We start from the raw sequence: 16405 nt of genomic DNA, 5'->3' as shown, positions 1-16405 counted from the left end.
CATGAAAAGTCTCTGCATCTTACATCCTGGCCCAGAGATTATTATACACACATTCCCCCTGTGTTCTCATATGACTCTCTTTGTAGGTCTGGACAGGTTCTCTAACTGTCTCTGGTCAAGAGGTGGACCAGGCTGGGTTTGGTTAGCACAGGCCCTGGCCCACAGTAGGTAATACAACATGTCATAGGATATTCGCTTTTGCATCTGTGTGGAGGTAGTACATCTTGACAGAAGTATTTGATGGACAAGGCTTGTTTGTCTCGTAGTGACAAGGGACAGGGCTGGGGTAGGGAGGATAAGAGAGAGAGCAAATAAGCAGGCCAGGGTCTCAATTTACTCTTTAAGAGTATGTCCCCAGGGATGCAACTTCTTCCAATCAGGCCTTATCTCCTAAAGGTCTTACTACCTACCTTTGGTTCTAAGCCTTCAACACATGATTTGGAGGACACATTTAAGAAACCAACAATAACAAGACATAAATTGTTCTGCAAGCTTTCAGTGAATCAGGACTTTCTTCTCTGAAAACTTTTTTCCTGGAAGTGGCTGGGGAAGTTGAAAGTGAAGCTATTGCTTTTGTCTTTGGAGTCACTAGTCCATGCCCAACATACACAATAAGTGTGGTGACTTTCTAGCTCTATTCAGGACCACTGAGTGGGCTCTGCCCACCTCCTCTGCTGAGAGATGAAGGGCTGGGGACTATGCATGCAGTCATTATCCCCAGAAGAGAGGAAAGAGGAGAGCTAGAGAAAGGGTTAGATTCTGAGTCTTGCTGCCTGGCCCCTGGATTTGGAGTGAGGTTGGGTGGAGAAAGAGCCACTCCCCACTTTGCTGAACCCAGATGGTGGGTTCGTGAGAAACACTTAATTGCCCACAGAGAGGACATATAACTTTGGCAGAAGATGCAAGCTAATCAAAAGCATCCCCCAGTCTCCCCCCTTCTCCCTGCTGTAAATTCAGCTTGATGGGTACAAGGAGAAATTCTAGCACTCCCTGGGGCTCCTAGGATCACCAGTCATGATGCCAGGCTCAATGATGGGATGTTCAGAAGCAACACATAATTTTTCATTTGGAAGATGAGAAGTTCCAGTCTAACATGACCAGGCTCCTCCAGGAACTGCCACCTAGATATGTTTTCTTACTTCCATCCAGAAACCATTCTTCCTTTCAGGTCAACAGCCTTCATGCTGGGGATACCTAAAAAGGTTAAGAAGGGAGGCTGGAAAGATGGTTTAGTTGGTAACATGCTTGCCCTGTAAGCATCAGGACCAGAGTCCAGATTCACAAAACTCACATAAAAAGCCAGGAGTGGTGACACACATCTGTAACCCTGGCAACTGAGGAGATTAAGACAGGCAGATCCCTATAGGTTCCTAGCCATCCAGCCTGCCAATCAATGAACTTCGGGTTCAGTAAAAGATCCTGTCTCCATAACAGGGGGACACTGACATTGACCTCTGGCCTCTACATACATATGCACACTTGCACGATGGAGGAGGGTCATCTGTCTATGTGTTACTTTCATTGCTTAATAAAGAAACTGCCTTGGCCCTTTGATAGGACAGAAAATTAGGTAGGCGGAGTAAACAGAACAGAATGCTGGGAAGAAGGCAGGGAGGCAGATGCTATAGCTCTCCTCTCCAAGATGGATGCAGGTTAAGATCCTTTCTGGTAAGCCACCACCTTGTGGTGCCACACAGATTATTAGAAATGGGTTAATCAAGATGTGAGAGTTAGCCAGTAAGAGGCTAGAGCTAATGGGCCAAGCAGTGTTTAAAAGAATACAGTTTCTGTGTAATTATTTCGGGTATAAAGCTAGCCGGGAGGGAATGCAGCCCGCCGCTCCTACTACACTTGCATGCACACACACACACACACACACACACACACACACACTACACAATAAAAGAAGAGTATCTAGAGACAACTCAGCCTTGGGGACATAAACAGATTAAGATGCCAGTGAAATACCTTAACTTTTGTCATTCTCTGGAGTACCACTGTCCACGTAATACACATCTGACCTTGGGAAAACCAAAAAAAAAAAAAAACCCACTACAAGCCTTAGTATTGCCTACTGACATGATGCTACACATGAATCTCTGAAATGCCAAGAGCTAACTCAGGAATAGACAAATGGCAGTTCTTTCCTGTCCCAGGATGATGGAGCCACTAAGACCAAATATTGGAATCTGCCTTCTAGCCTCCTCTTCTCAGGTTGTTCTTCCAGCACTTTCTTCACTCCTTAGCTGCTGCTACCTCTGGGCTGTGTCAGTTCTACTAGCCTTACTATTCCTGTGGTTTTTATTGTAAGGTTCTCAGGATCCGTTCTTCACTAACTGCTGACATATAATAATAGCCTGAATTTGTCATTAGAGCAATTTCAAAATATTTAGCATAGGAAGACAGCATGGCCATTCATAACACGGCAACATATGAAGATTAGCCAGTTTGGTTGAGAGCAAGGACATTGAAGCCACAGTAGATCTGTAACGCCAGATGGGCTTCTGAAACGCATTGCATGGAAATTTTAAGCTTGAACAGAAAACCATGTTTGGACACGTCGTCTTATGAGATCCAACAGCTGACAGGTGTTGGGAGAGCCCTCTAAACCTGCTCCATGGACTCTTGTTATTTTTCTCTGCTAGCAGCTAGAGGTGGATTAAAAAATGGATTTAGAGGCCCCTCCCATCTCTCATAAAAGTCTGGCTTCCCAATTCCAAAAGCAAATAGTTTTCATCCATTCTCTCAGCCTCTATTAGCCACATTTACTCATTAGTGAGACAGATGTTTGAAGGCTGGACCAGTGGGAGCGGGGTGAGAAGAAAATATCTCATTCCTTTCTCTTTGGCTAAGCCACTTACTTCCATGTTTCTTTTATGTTAAAATGTCCCCACCCCACACAAGTGTGGCATGAAGTTTTTCAGCATACTCCAAAGGCAGTCACCAAGCCGAGGCTTCTTGGGACTTCTGTGTCGATGCTCGGGGCTTGGCTGTGATGGGGAACTAACTGCATCATGGCTAATCTGCATTGGAGTTCCGGGAGAGAGGTCCATTCCAGCCCAGGCTTCAGGTGCTGTGAGCTATTGGAGGTGATCCTGTCCAGCAGAAGGTGTCCACTACTTCCTTAACTGGAAAAGTCAGTGCGAAGAGAGATCTCTAGGTTCTCCAAGGAAATGTGAGAAACGTAAACAGCCACTGGGTGTCAGTGTGCAGAAAGACAGCAGGCTGGTGTCCCCAAGGACACAAGCACTCCAGAGGACTTTGGCTTCAGGTGTAAGCACAGGTTCAGCCCTAGAGGAGAGCTGCCCATTGTCCTCACTCCGGCTGGTCCCCACACAGGTACTAAACACCCGGGTTTGGCAGTCCCTTGAAGCTCTGCTCTGAAAGGTCCCTAGGGAAGCTTTCCCCAGCTTGGTCAGCTGTTACTTTCTCTCTCCACTCTCCACGACTGGGGTCCTGACCCTGACAATGAAGACTCCCAGATAGCACCCCGTCTTGGTCTCCCTGTGAGGTCCCTGAAAGCAGAGGCAAGCTTTTTTCATCTCAGCTTTCCAAGTTTCAACACGGGACTGCCCTGAGCCTGCCATGTCATGTTTTGGTTGAACTCTTTCATGAATATATTTGGTACAAACAAGGTTACCCTTTACCCAGGCTGTGTGGATATTTGCGTGTGTGTGTGTGTGTGTGTATGTGTGTTAGAAGCCAGAGGTCAGAGGTCAATGCCGGCTATCTTCTTTTCTCACATTCCACCTTGCTTCTTTAGACATGGTCTCTCAGTGAACCTGAAGTTCACCATTTGGGTTAGGCTGGCTATCAAATGAGCCCCAAATTTTACCATACAGGAAAGAGAGAGAGAGAGAGAGAGAGAGAGAGAGAGAGAGAGAGAGAGAGAGAGAACCGCAGTTAGACATGTGCCCTTGCGCAGGCTTTTACATGGGTTCTGGACTCTGAACTCAGTTCCCAGGCTCACACTTTCCTCACTGAGCTATCTCCTTATTGTTATCTTTTTTTATATATACTTTGGTCAGCAAACATTGCTTTGATGGAGCTTTAAGCCCCACAAATATACAAAACAAATGAAAGTAGAGCTACTTGGGTGGAGGCAATGAGAATCTAGGGGGCTCTCTAAACATAGTTTTAAAAATAGCAACCTGGTTACTGTGTCCGGTCATCTCCATTTTATCCCCAACCCCTCAAAAGTTGACTGCCTGGGAAAGACTACACTCCCCAGGGCAGGAGTAATGTTCCCCTCTACCCGGTACTCCGTAGGTACTCGATAGACATTTAACACCTTTGAGGGAAATGGAACTAAAATAATATTATAATTAAAAATAATAGACCTTGAAAGAAAATAGTGTTTTAGAAGTTGATGAGAAGTGGCCTTTCTGGCTTTTCTACCAAAGAGATCCCAGGAAGGTGACTAAGAAGGTGTGAGAACTGTCTCTGTCCTGGAGGACTTCAGAGTTAAGCCATTGTGGTCTCCGGAAAAGAGGAAGGTGAGAACGACCAAGGTCAAGAGTCCCTACTTCAGAACTGAATGACTCGAAATGGGAAGTAGCTCCAATGTGTCTGGATGCCTCCCTGGGTTAACATGGAGCAGGAAAGGGCATAAGCCATGGCGACACTGAGGAGCCCCTGAAGATGTTGTGTCCAGTGAGTGAGGCTATTGGAAAGAGGACGCTCCTCTAACACAGCGCTTCTCAACCTGTGGGTCATAACCCCTTTGGGCTACCAAAGGCAACTGGAAAACTGGAAAACACAGATATTTACATTATGATTCCTAACAATAGTAAAATTAGAGTAACAAAGTAGCAATGAAATAATTTTATGGTTGGGGGTCACCACAACTTGAGGAAATGTACTAAAGGGTTGTAGCATTAGGAAGGTTGAGAACCACAGTGCTAGCATCTCTCACAGACAGCTCATGCAGCTCCCCAACGTGTGTGTGTGTGTATGTTCTGGTATTTCAATGCCCTTAAAAACTTCCCTGCTCAACACAGCTGCTCCTTAAACCTGTCCACTCCTTCACAGTCAAGACTCCCCAGAGAGCAACCTGTGTCTTGCCTCCATTTCCGTCTCTGTCTCTCAGCTCACTGTGATGTGACTCAGGGTTCAACTGGTCCTTCAACTCTGTCCCCCACTCGATAACACTGACGGCAGGGACACAGCCCCACAAACCAGTGCCGGCTTCTTGCTCGCAGCTGGGCTGGCGTGATTCCTCTTTCTTCAGCAGCTTCTTCTCAGCTCCCTTTTTGGTTGGATCGTATGGAAGGCCTCCATCTTTTTATGTTTCCCCATCTCCTGCCCTTGAATCTCCTACTCTTTCACCCGGTCCAGTCCTTCATGTTGTCATAACAGCGCCAGGCCCTTTCAGGCCTCTCCAGTTCTCAACCCTTAGCAAAATCCTATCAGTTCTGTCCACTCAAAGAACCCAAACCCACTCCTTCCTCCTGCGACTCTCTGGGTCGTCTCTCATCCTTGACCGTGCCTATCACTCATCACCGCTATCACGCACGGTGCCATGGATCTGAACTATAACCCTGCGTCACTTCGTTGCCTCGATTTGAAATCTTTGGTGGTATCCGTTGCCTAAGAATAACACCCAAGCTCATGGTCAAGCTTTCTATCCAAGGCTCTTCTCTTTGAATAAGGCCCGGCATCACCTGGCCCCCTCTCTCTGTTTCTCTCTCTGTTTCTTCCTGAATTCTTTAACTCATTCGGTTTTAGGAAAAGTTTTTAATTAAGGTCTGGGAATATGGCTCAGTCAGTGGTATGCTTACAAGGTACCCAAGGTCTTCACACACATGAGGACAGATGCATACATCTGCATACATGTGCACCTACATGAACATGCACACCCCACCACACACACATGCGTGCGCACGCTCCTGAATGCAGCCTCCTTTTTTACCTGGTAACTCCATGCATGCTTCTAAAGCAAGTTTCTTTCACTGGGGAGCTTTTTCTGACCTTTCTTCTCTGACCAGGTGTCTCCCCAAGTTTTCAATAACCCCCCCGTACACTCTCCCTCCTCGGCAGTAATGGACCTGTGTTGAAATTGCATACTTGCTGATCTTCTCAGACACTATAGTCTGAGGATTTGTGGGTTTCTTTAGGAAAGGAGCCTTTTAAAAAGTCTGTCTTCCTGTATGAAACACAGAACTTGGAAGATGGTGTTTGAGAACGGCGTGGAGCGTCCACATCTCCAACAGCACCGCTATGGTTTCCTTCTCAATCAGCACAATGCTGAGTGGGGTTTTACTTTGAAAACCACCACTCTTTGGAATACTCTATGATACCCCTGGCACACCTGGCCTTGTGTCCTTCTAACTCGGCAACTAACACAGCTACTTTTTCCCAAAGTGCTTCCCATTTGGGTACCACCCACGCATTCTTCTTTGATGCTGAAAATGAAGGTCGGGGCTTTGCTAACACATTTAATACAATGCAGGTTAAAGAGGCCAAACTCCTAGCAGTTGCTCTCTTTGTAGCAGAAAGCGAGGTTCAACAAGCTGCTTAGCACAACCCTCAGGAGTCCAGTGTCTGAGCATCAGACACAGCCTTAGCACAAACCCTCAGACACAGCCTTAGCACAACCCTCAGGCGTGTCCGGTGTCTGAGCATCAGACACAGCCTTTACAAGTAACTAAGGAGGTATCGCTGTCCTTGTTCTAGTCTGGAAATAGATTGTGTATCCAGAGCATCTGCCCCCTCTCCTCCACGTATCAGAAGAGGACGCCCTGCCCCTATGTAAATCACCTTCAAGCCCATTGCTGCATCCCTAGAAGCTGTTCCTGAGCTGTGATGTCCACAAAGCCCTTCTCTCCCTTCTTTCATTTCTCTACATGGGCAAGAGGTTTTGTGATTAACATAGAGATTAACTCTGGAGATCAACTCCCTTGTTCCACTAATGAGAAGCATGTGGGCCTGTAGAGCTAAAGCAACTTGTCAAAGATGGATGAGATTAGCATCCTTTATCATGGGCTTACCGTATGCGCTTTCTATGCAATACTTTAGGTAGTCTTTGCAACAGTCCTATAGAGGTGCGTTAATTTTTACTCCTGGTTCAAAGTACTCAAAATGAAAGATGTTTGGTGCTTAACAATGTACAGGGATGCTCACAGATGGGACGACAGCATGTCCAAAGTTACACGTCTACCGAGTGCAAACAAGGGTTTCATGTGCCCTGCTTTGACTCGGGCACTGTGTAATATCACCACCAAGCCCCGCCACTCACCTCCACAAGGCTTCTTTCAATTGCCTCAAAAATGTATTTTGTCTTCATTTCTGATGGCTTGAGATGCTTATGTGTCTAGTAGCTCATTAAGCCAAAAAAAAAAAAAAGAAAGAAAGAAAAAAAAAAAGAAAAAAAGCCGTACCATACAAGTGAACGCCGCTTTTAAACATTCAGGCTCTGTATGCAGTTCAAGTTATCTAGACTGTGAATGTGAGTTCCCATGTATTGATGTTCTCGGAATAAGACTCACCTGCATCAGAAAGGAACAGTCCAGACGAGAGCAAACACCACTTGCAATCAAGTGGAAAATTCCCCCACGGCTGCAGAGTTGACTCGGAAAGGGACTGGTTGAGGGAAGCAGGGGAGTAAACTCTGTTTGCTTCAATCAAACAGCTGCCGTTTGTGAGCAGAACTCAGACACCTGTTGCTTGAGAAAGGAAATTTTCAGATCTGGCGTTGTAGGGTTATTGCTGATAAGGGCCGGTCGTGACCAGCTTCCAAAACTTGGTATCTGGGACACAAAGTTTATCTCTGTTTGCTCTTGGTTATCTATATGTGTGCCTTAGTGGAACACATAGCTGCGACTCCGGCGCAGGATTTATTCCCTTCTTCATTTCTGGGAGGCACACTGACCTGGACGTGGTGCTTTTAGACATTGAAGAAGGTGAGGGCGCGAGGACCCCATCTGGTTCATCTCTTCCTGTGATCTGCCCAAGGAATCTTTCTCTGTTCATGGTGCCGAGGTTCCTTAGCAAAGAGCTTTTTGCATAAATGCCTAGCCTCATACCAAGAGTTATTATCCACAGCTTATGTTGGAGAGGATGCAGGGCAAAGGGAACACCCCTGCATTGCTGGTGGGAGTGCAAACTGATACAGTCACTTTGGAAATCAGTATGGTGATTTCTCAGAAAATTAGGAAACAACCTTCCTCAAGACCCAGCAATACCACTATTGGGTATATACCCAAAGGATGCTCAATTATACCACAAGGACATGTGCTCAACTATGTTCATAGCAGCATTGTTTGTCATAGCCAGAATCTGGAAACAACTTAAATGCCACTGGGCCAAAGAATGGGTAAAGAAGATGTGGTATATTTACACAATGGAGTACTACACAGAAAAATTAATGGCATCTTGAAATTTGCAGGCAAATGGATGGATCTAGAAAACATCATATTGAGTGAGGTAACCCAGACACAGAAAGACAAATATCACATGTATTCACTCATAGTGGCTTTTAGACATAAAGCAAAAAAAAAAAAAACCAACCTACAAATCACAATCCCAGAAAACCTAGACAACAAAGAAGACCCTAAGAGAGACATACATGGAAGTAGAAAAAGACAAGATCTCCTGAGTAAATTGGGAACATGGAGAAGGTAGAAGGGGAGGGGAGAGGAAGGAAGGGAAGAAGAGAAAAATTATAGCTCAATAAAAACAATAAAGAGTTATTACCCAGTTGAGTTCACTTTCTTAAAGGGCCACACTGACTGCACCCTCATGATAACTAGGTAGGGGCACGGAGGAATGATTTCCTGCCTGGAGAGCCAGTTCATCCCCCAGATCTCTCCCAGCTCCAGGCTGGGGTTCATTGACTCAGCAGGCGATGTTAAGAGTCTGTACTTTTTAGTCAAGCTCCTAGGGGAGGTAATCAACTGTCCTTGGTTACTTAGGACTTGAGAGCCTCCAAGGTTTGAGACATTTAGAGCTAAGCGTTTAAGAAGCTTTGGGCAAATGGAGATGAGCTGGCCCGCCTGTTCCTGGATGACTGAATGACCGCGGGGATTTGCAGACTGGCCCACAGGCCAACCCAGTTTACTGCCTATTTCTGCAAGTAGTTTTCCTGGAACACGGTCATTGCTTTATCCTTAGACCGCAGCTACTTTCGTGCTACGGATACGGAGTCAAACAGTCCGGCAGAGCCCACGTGACTCAGGAGACCTGCAATGCAGCATGCTTTGTCCTTTCCTGAAAACATCACTAACTACAAAGAAAATCGCACAATCCATCCCTCCATCACGAGCCGCTGCCTTCTGCTCAAACTTCACCTTTTCTATTGCCTGTCCTTACTCATGGTTCAAGGTACACTTGGCCTTTGCTAGCTCCGAAGAAGTGCCAAGAGCCGTTCCTTTCGTTTGCTTTTGTTTTTCCTCTGCTACTCGCTCTGCTCACAATGCCTTCTCTCCACTTTGCCTGGTTTTATTTCTTCCGTCCAATAGAACCCAGTGCAGGGAGGCCTCCCTCCGGGAAGTCTTCCCTGGCTCTGTCCCCACTCTGCACCCAGTGTGAGTGTCGGAGCAGCCTCTGGGCCACATCTCCATCACTGACCTCGCCGCTCTCTCTGCTAGAATGGGTCATTTGCTGGGCAGCTGCTCCCACCAGGCGGCGAGGTCTGCGAGAACACTGTAGCATATTACATGTCTACTTCCGTCTTCTGGGACTGCCAGCATGGAAGAAGGCCAGGAAATATCTGCTAAATTATGAATATATAAAATGGGGGTGAGAATTGTGCTAAGACATTGGTCTGTTCATCTTAGCTAGAAGCTTTAGATTGAGAGTCTTAGCCAGGACGCATATTCTCCTTGCTTTTGGAAAGGGTGCTATTCTGGGTATGCTGGCCCTTGATAAACTGTGAAGCTACTCTTTGCCTAGTTAGCCGTGGCCAGGGGTAGGGGACGAGATGGGTAATGTTCTATTTCCCCCAGCATGGGACTGGATGGTGCATCCTGACCGGGATCAGTTTTCTGTGTCACCATAAGGAGCTGGCAGGGGGCAGTATCTCGAGGGTGTGAGGTGTTTCTTTTTCTGAAAATAATTTTTGTTTTCTTAGAAAACTCAAGGGAAAATATGGGAATCTCCTTTCCTCTCCTGTTTTTTATCCTTCCCCTGCCTCAAGACGGCTTGTGTCCAAATACGCCAGATGTGGTTATACTCAGAGGAAACCCAGTTACAGGTTTTATGGATCTAAGCTCATAGACTGGCTGTAGATCAGCAATGGCATCCAAAGTGTATTTGAAGCCAAGCTCATTTTCCAGAGTTTTGGTTTTGTTTCTCAGAGAGTTTGGTGGGGGCGGAGATCTCTGCTGATTTTAAGCCTTTAGAAACCTTACCTCTCCTAAGGAACACTTCCACTTACCTCTCCTAAGGAACTAATCATCTTGGCTGGGCATGGTGGGGAACATCTGCCAGCCCAGCACCTGGAAGATGAAGGCAAAAGAATTGTGGGTTTTAGGCAACTTGGACCACATAGCGAGCTCAAGAGTAGCCTGGACTGCGTGGTAAGAGCCTGAACCATAGAGGAAGAGGAGGAATTGGGGAGAAACAGGAGGAGAGAGGAAAACAAAGAGGAGGAGGGGGAGGAAAGAGAGAGAGAGAGAGAGAGAGAGAGAGAGAGAGAGAGAGAGAGAGAGAGAGGGCTAAGTGCATTTCAGTACCTAGTGCTGGATCCCTAATTCCCATGGTTCTCTGGGAGTGGGCAAAGAGAAGCAGGGGAAGCTATGGTGATGACCGGCCCAGCCGGCACCTGCTCTGGAGCAGGAGTTACTGGAACTTGTCACACAGATGCAGCTGGTGGCACTCCAGAGAAAGACTCCCACACCAGGTGGCTTTGCAGCTTGACCTCAATTGCCTGTGAGGAGGCTTGGCGAGGACTGGCAAACAGTTACTGTTCAGGCTGCTGCCTGCCCTCGGAGCAATAGTTAAATCCACCCCCTCCTCTCCATAGGGCATAAGACAGATGAAAAGAAAACCTGTCTGCAGACACGAAGGTGTCCAGTTCTGGCAGGACAGTCGCCAAATGTCCGATCCACGGTAAGTTGTGTGACCATCCCAAGTTTCTGATCTGTTTATAAAGTGGGCACAATAATACTTTATAGCCAAGAAAGCTAAATATTAACCTTACCTACATATAGACATGCTTCTGAGGCTCCTGGTACATATTACATGCCTTAAGACAGCCCCTGGATGGACAACAGAGTCAGGGGCCGTGTGGAGGTGAAACTCTACCCTGCTCTGGAGGGCCTTGTTTGCCCAAAGGTCAATGTGCTGGGCTCAGTTCACACCATCTCCCCCTAAGGCTCTCCGAAACTCAAGAATAGACTTGGTGGCTAGTGATTCTCCTGGCCCTGTAGGAAGATAGAAAAGAGGCAAACTCTGGGAGCCAGGATTCAGCTCCAGATCTAGAACAACTGAGGGGGGTTTCCTTGGAGTCCCTTTTCAGTTACCGGTTCTCTTCTGAACTGTAAACTCACGTAGGGCGTCATTCCCCCCAGGCTTCTGACACGCCTTGCTAACACGTCCCTAATCAGATCTCCAACCTTGTCTGTCTGCTAAACTAAGCATAGACAAGCCTGCTGCTGAGACAAGCCTGCTGCTGGCTACAAAGCCCTGGTGAATGTGCCGTGTGAGCCCAAATTCTTGTCCAAAACCTAGCTCGTGTTCTTCCAAATCCTACCCAGGCTCTTCCTCATGTGTTCTCAGTTTAAGTCTGTGATACCATGCCTGCCCTCCAGACAAAGCCAGAAAATCTGTTCCCTTCCTTCCCTACTTCATACCTAATTAGCCAGAAAGTTGTTTATTTATTAGTCTGCCAAGTGTTTGAGGGCTTGCTATATGTAAAACAGTACTCTGTGTGCTCGGTTAAAAAGTCAGTGGACAGTAGAAACACAGTCAGTATCATGGCGAAGAGACAGGCATGAAATAGATCCGGAGAGCAACGTGCAGCAAGAGCACAGGGTGTTTTAACAAGCATGTAAAGAGGTCCTGGTGTACACGAAGAGCTCAAAGAATGGGTGTTAGCTTGAGATCTTTTGATTACAAATATCCAGAACTGACCCCACACAAGAGACAGAGAAACTACAGAGAAGATGCCAGAGCAGCAAGGAGGAACTGCTGAGTTGGCCTTTGAGAAGCTTCCAGAGTGGATGGTGTATTAGGCAATGTCCCCCTTGCTCTGACTAAAGAGCTGACAAGAGGCAACTGAATGGAGAAGGGGTTTGTTTCAGCTCACAGTTAATGGAATAGTCTATCATGTTGAGGAGGTCATAGAGGCAAGGGCTTGTGATGCTGGGTCACATGGTGCCCACAGCCAGGGAGCAGTGAGGCACAGATGCCCACACTCCACTCACGGTCTCTTTTATGTTCGCTTCAGGCCCTCAGCCCATGGGTAACCACTCACAGGCATGCTCAGGGGCTGCTTAATCCAGATATTACCCATGTCAGACCCTGTCTGCCTTCATCCCTCATCTCTGTAGGTTGGTGCCATTTTCTTCTACTTCTGACAAGATGTTTCTATGTATCAGAGACTTAATCCACAATCCAGAGGCACTCTGTTCCAAGGACAAGTGGATCTCTGTTATTCCCTGACGGGAAAATCTGGGAGAGGACTTAGATTAACAGGGAAGAAAGGTGTTTTGAAGCAGACCTAGCCGGGGTCAATGCATAACCCTGCAACCAGTGAAAGTCAGTGCCTACCCTGGCACTGTACACCCTTGCAGCCAGTGGGGACACTGCCTACCCTGCAGTCAGTGAGGATACTGTATAACCCTGCAACCAGTGAGGGCATGTATAACCCTGCAGCCAGTGGGGGATACTGTATAACCCTGCAACCAGTGAGGGCATGTATAACCCTGCAGCCAGTGGGGGATACTGTATAACCCTGCAACCAGTGAGGACACTGCCTATCCTTGCACCAGAGAGGACACTTTCTCACCTACATTCCTGATCCTCATCCCTGACTTCCACATGTATATTACTGGCTTCCCTTTCCAGGTCCTGGATTGATTTTCTCACTTCATTCATCTCTTTGTTTGTATCTTCACAGAGCACGTTTATACTTGAACCTCTGAATTCAACATCCAGCATTTTACCTGGGCTCTCCAGAGGCACAAAACCAATAAAACAGCTGTGAGCAAAGTGGGGGATTTATTAGATTGGCATACATAATACAGTCTAGGTAATCGAGCAATGCCTATCTTCCCACCGGACAGGCTAAGAACCCAAGAGTTACTCAGAGGCTAGAGACCTCAGCAGCCAAATCTGGCCCTGAAGACCTTGACTCTTGGTGAACCACTGGTCTTCAGTCCACGCTGAAAGGTTAAAGAAGCTAGAGTCAATGACAGTATCAGTGGCGAGATTAGCCAGGGCTCTGAAGGAACAGAACTGCTAGGATGAATCCATGTCTGTTAAAAGTGAATTAGTTGGAGTGACTTACAGGCTGTGGTCTGGCTAGTCCAACAATTACTGTCTACCTACAGGAAGGCCAAGAATCTGACAGTTGTTCAGTCCATGAGACTGGTCTTTGGTATACAATGGAATCCCAAAGAAACAGGCTCTAATACCAGGGAAGAGATGTCTCAACAGCAGGACAGGATAGATTAAATTAACAACAAAAGTGAGGACAAGAAGGAAAGAAGCAGAAACGTCCCTCTTCCTTCTTTCATGGTCTTCTGTGTGAGTTGCCCAGGTATGGCCCAGCCTTAGGGTGATTCTTACAACCTCCAATTGGTCCAAGAAAAGTCCTTCACGGGCATATCCAGCTGCTTGAGTTTCAGTTGATTCCAGATGTAGTCACATTGATCAGTCATCACAGTGGATCAAATTGATCCTCACGCAAGCCTAACAACGTGAGTTCAATCCCTAGGACCCACAGTGAAGGGAAAGCACTGACCCCCGAAAGCTGTCCTCTGACCTCCACATGTGTGATCTCCCTCACATATAAACATCAAACACACAATCAAGAGGAATGTAAGTTCTTCAGCAAAATTAGAGAAATGAGAGAAGGGAAATAAAAATTAGAAACAATTTCTATAGCCAGTAATGGTAAGACAAAATCAAAATACTACTAAATGTTTAGTAATAATAATAATAATTGAAAAAACACACAAAGGAGAAAGAAAATTCAAGAATAAAGACATGAATAAACAGAATTAGAGAACATAAAAAGGGGGATGTAATAAAAACATGAGCATGTTTTTGAACAGTAGAATTAAGAGCTGCTACAAGTGCAGTAAAAAAGGAAATCAAGAGGACCCCACCCCCAAAAGGGAGAGAGAAGAAGTGTTGGCATGGCTCCTTTCTGAGTTTTCAGAAATTAGAAACTGTCAAATGGACATGAGCTATGACATAAACCCCAGCTCAGACTGCGGGCTCTCTTCTTTCTTGTGACATCCGCTGGCGCTAAGCCCGCCCTGGACCAGTGTCAAGTGGCTGCCAGAATTGTCTTCATCTTAGCAGCTTGCTTTCTTTGCATAGCAGAGGCCTCAGCTGGCCACGCTCTGTCTTTGCAATCACAGTCTGGGAAGGGTCTCCCACCCTGCCAGTATTCTCTGCTTTGTACACCCGGTCGTAGCTAATGTTCTAACTGCTGTGCGGAGTCCTCCCAGTGTTCTGGGATAGAGGAAGCAGATGTAGCACTGAGATATGTACAGGCAGAGCTGCCTCCATGATTTCAAGACACACTGAGCATTAAATCACTTTGCTGGCAGGGAGTAGCAGTCTACAACTCAAGAGATCCTGTTCTCTACAGCAGTGAACCTCATGGCGGATGGGTGGCTTTAGCCATGGATCCACCTAATGGCCTCAGACTTGGAACTATCAGTTAGTGGGGTTTGCCTCTGATCATCGAGCGTGGGGCTACCTCCCTCTGTGCCCTTCTCTGCCTGAGCCTCACTTCACACTGCCTGCTCTGTTTGGCTTGCCAACATCCGGTCCTGATGCTGTCCCTGACCACTCCCCCAATGCACATCTCTCCATCTCTCTCAGGGCTACGGAGGGTAGGCTTGCGGCTTGCTGACTTAGGATTGTTCACGGATCTCAGGGCTCCAGAGTAGATCAGTTTTAAACAATCGGTTCCCTCTTAGATGGCATCTGGCCACAGCCCGCTAAGACCAGGGCGGTGACAAAATGGAATTCCTTCTCTGCTGATGCATCCCACAAGTGGAGTCACTGTCTCACCAAAACCACAACTGGAGCTGAGGCCTAGAGAACCAGGGGCTTGTCCTGTGGGTAGGACCGCCCGACTCTTCACTGAGGCGGCCTGGCTTATCTCTTGAGTGAGACTGTGGCCCCTCTCCCTGCTGGGCAGCCACACAGTTGGAGCTGTGCTTGGCACGGTTTACTTCTCTCTGCTGCGCTGCCCCTTCTGTTTACCCACGCTTATCAGCTGTCCTACCGCCCCTTTGGGATTTTGAGAGCTCTTCCCATCCCTTTCTGGAGTAGTGTCTACTCCTTTCCCTGGTTCATCTTCATTGCGTTGCATGGAGACGACATTTAACATAGTCTTACCCAGAATTCCTCTCTAGAGATTTTGTAGTATAAATGTCGTATTTATGTACTATGTGATGTTCTGATTCTATAATATATAGTATTTTAGTTAATTTTGGTTATTGACTGCATTGAATTACATCTAGAAAACTGGCAAAGCATATTTGTGGGCATGTTTGTGTTATTTATTGGGAAACATAGCATGTGGATCAGCACGTTGGGTTGGTAAGACCCACTCAGAATTTGAATGACACCATCCAATACACTGGGGGGACTGGACAGTGTATTGGGGGAGCAGAAGGAAGTGCCTGAGTACATACACTGTGTCCTTCTTCAGCGGGTATAGTTGCTGCCGCTGCTTCAGTTGCCTGTAGATATTGGGCTCTGATTCATTCTCTTTGTTTCTGTCAGGCCCCTGTTTGGATGTTAAATGCGTCATGACCTTTCCTGGGGAGATGTGAAGATGCCAGACAGGAAGCCAAAAAACACTTGCAGCCAAGTCTAGCTGCATGAACCAATGAACTGAACTGGGGATACTTATGGAAGAATTAGTGGGGGATTACATAATGGCGTAACAAACCTATGTAAAGCTACACCATCAAAGAAGTACTCTGCTCACACCAACCACTGGAGGGGCGTGGTGTCTCCGTCACTGTTGTGCTGCTGGGAAGAGACACCATGACCACAGTGACAAAAGAAGGCATTTAATCAGGAGCTTGCTTAGCCAGTTTCACTATGATAACCCATTATCATAATGACAGGGAGCATGGCGTCACAGACATGGCACCGGAGAAGTAGCTGAGAGCTACATTCTGTGCTGTAGGCAGGCAGAAAGAGAGAAAGAGAGACACTGGGCCTAGAGTGGACTTTAGAAACCTCAAAGCCCATTCCCGGTGACACGCCT

General features: G+C 46.8%; 1 long non-coding RNA gene across 1 annotated transcript; it reads left to right on the top strand.

Moving 5' to 3' along the window:
• The first annotated feature begins 9673 nt into the window (after positions 1 to 9673).
• Positions 9674 to 15992, top strand: LOC142853897 (uncharacterized). The gene is made up of 3 exons (XR_012911282.1): positions 9674 to 9738; positions 10964 to 11049; positions 15913 to 15992. It is a non-coding gene; the product is annotated as an uncharacterized LOC142853897 (long non-coding RNA).
• Positions 15993 to 16405: the final 413 nt, after the last annotated feature.

This window comes from Microtus pennsylvanicus, chromosome 7 (genome assembly GCF_037038515.1).
Source record: "Microtus pennsylvanicus isolate mMicPen1 chromosome 7, mMicPen1.hap1, whole genome shotgun sequence".
Taxonomy (NCBI): Eukaryota; Metazoa; Chordata; class Mammalia; order Rodentia; family Cricetidae; genus Microtus; species Microtus pennsylvanicus.
This window is presented reverse-complemented; position numbering and strand designations above follow the sequence as displayed.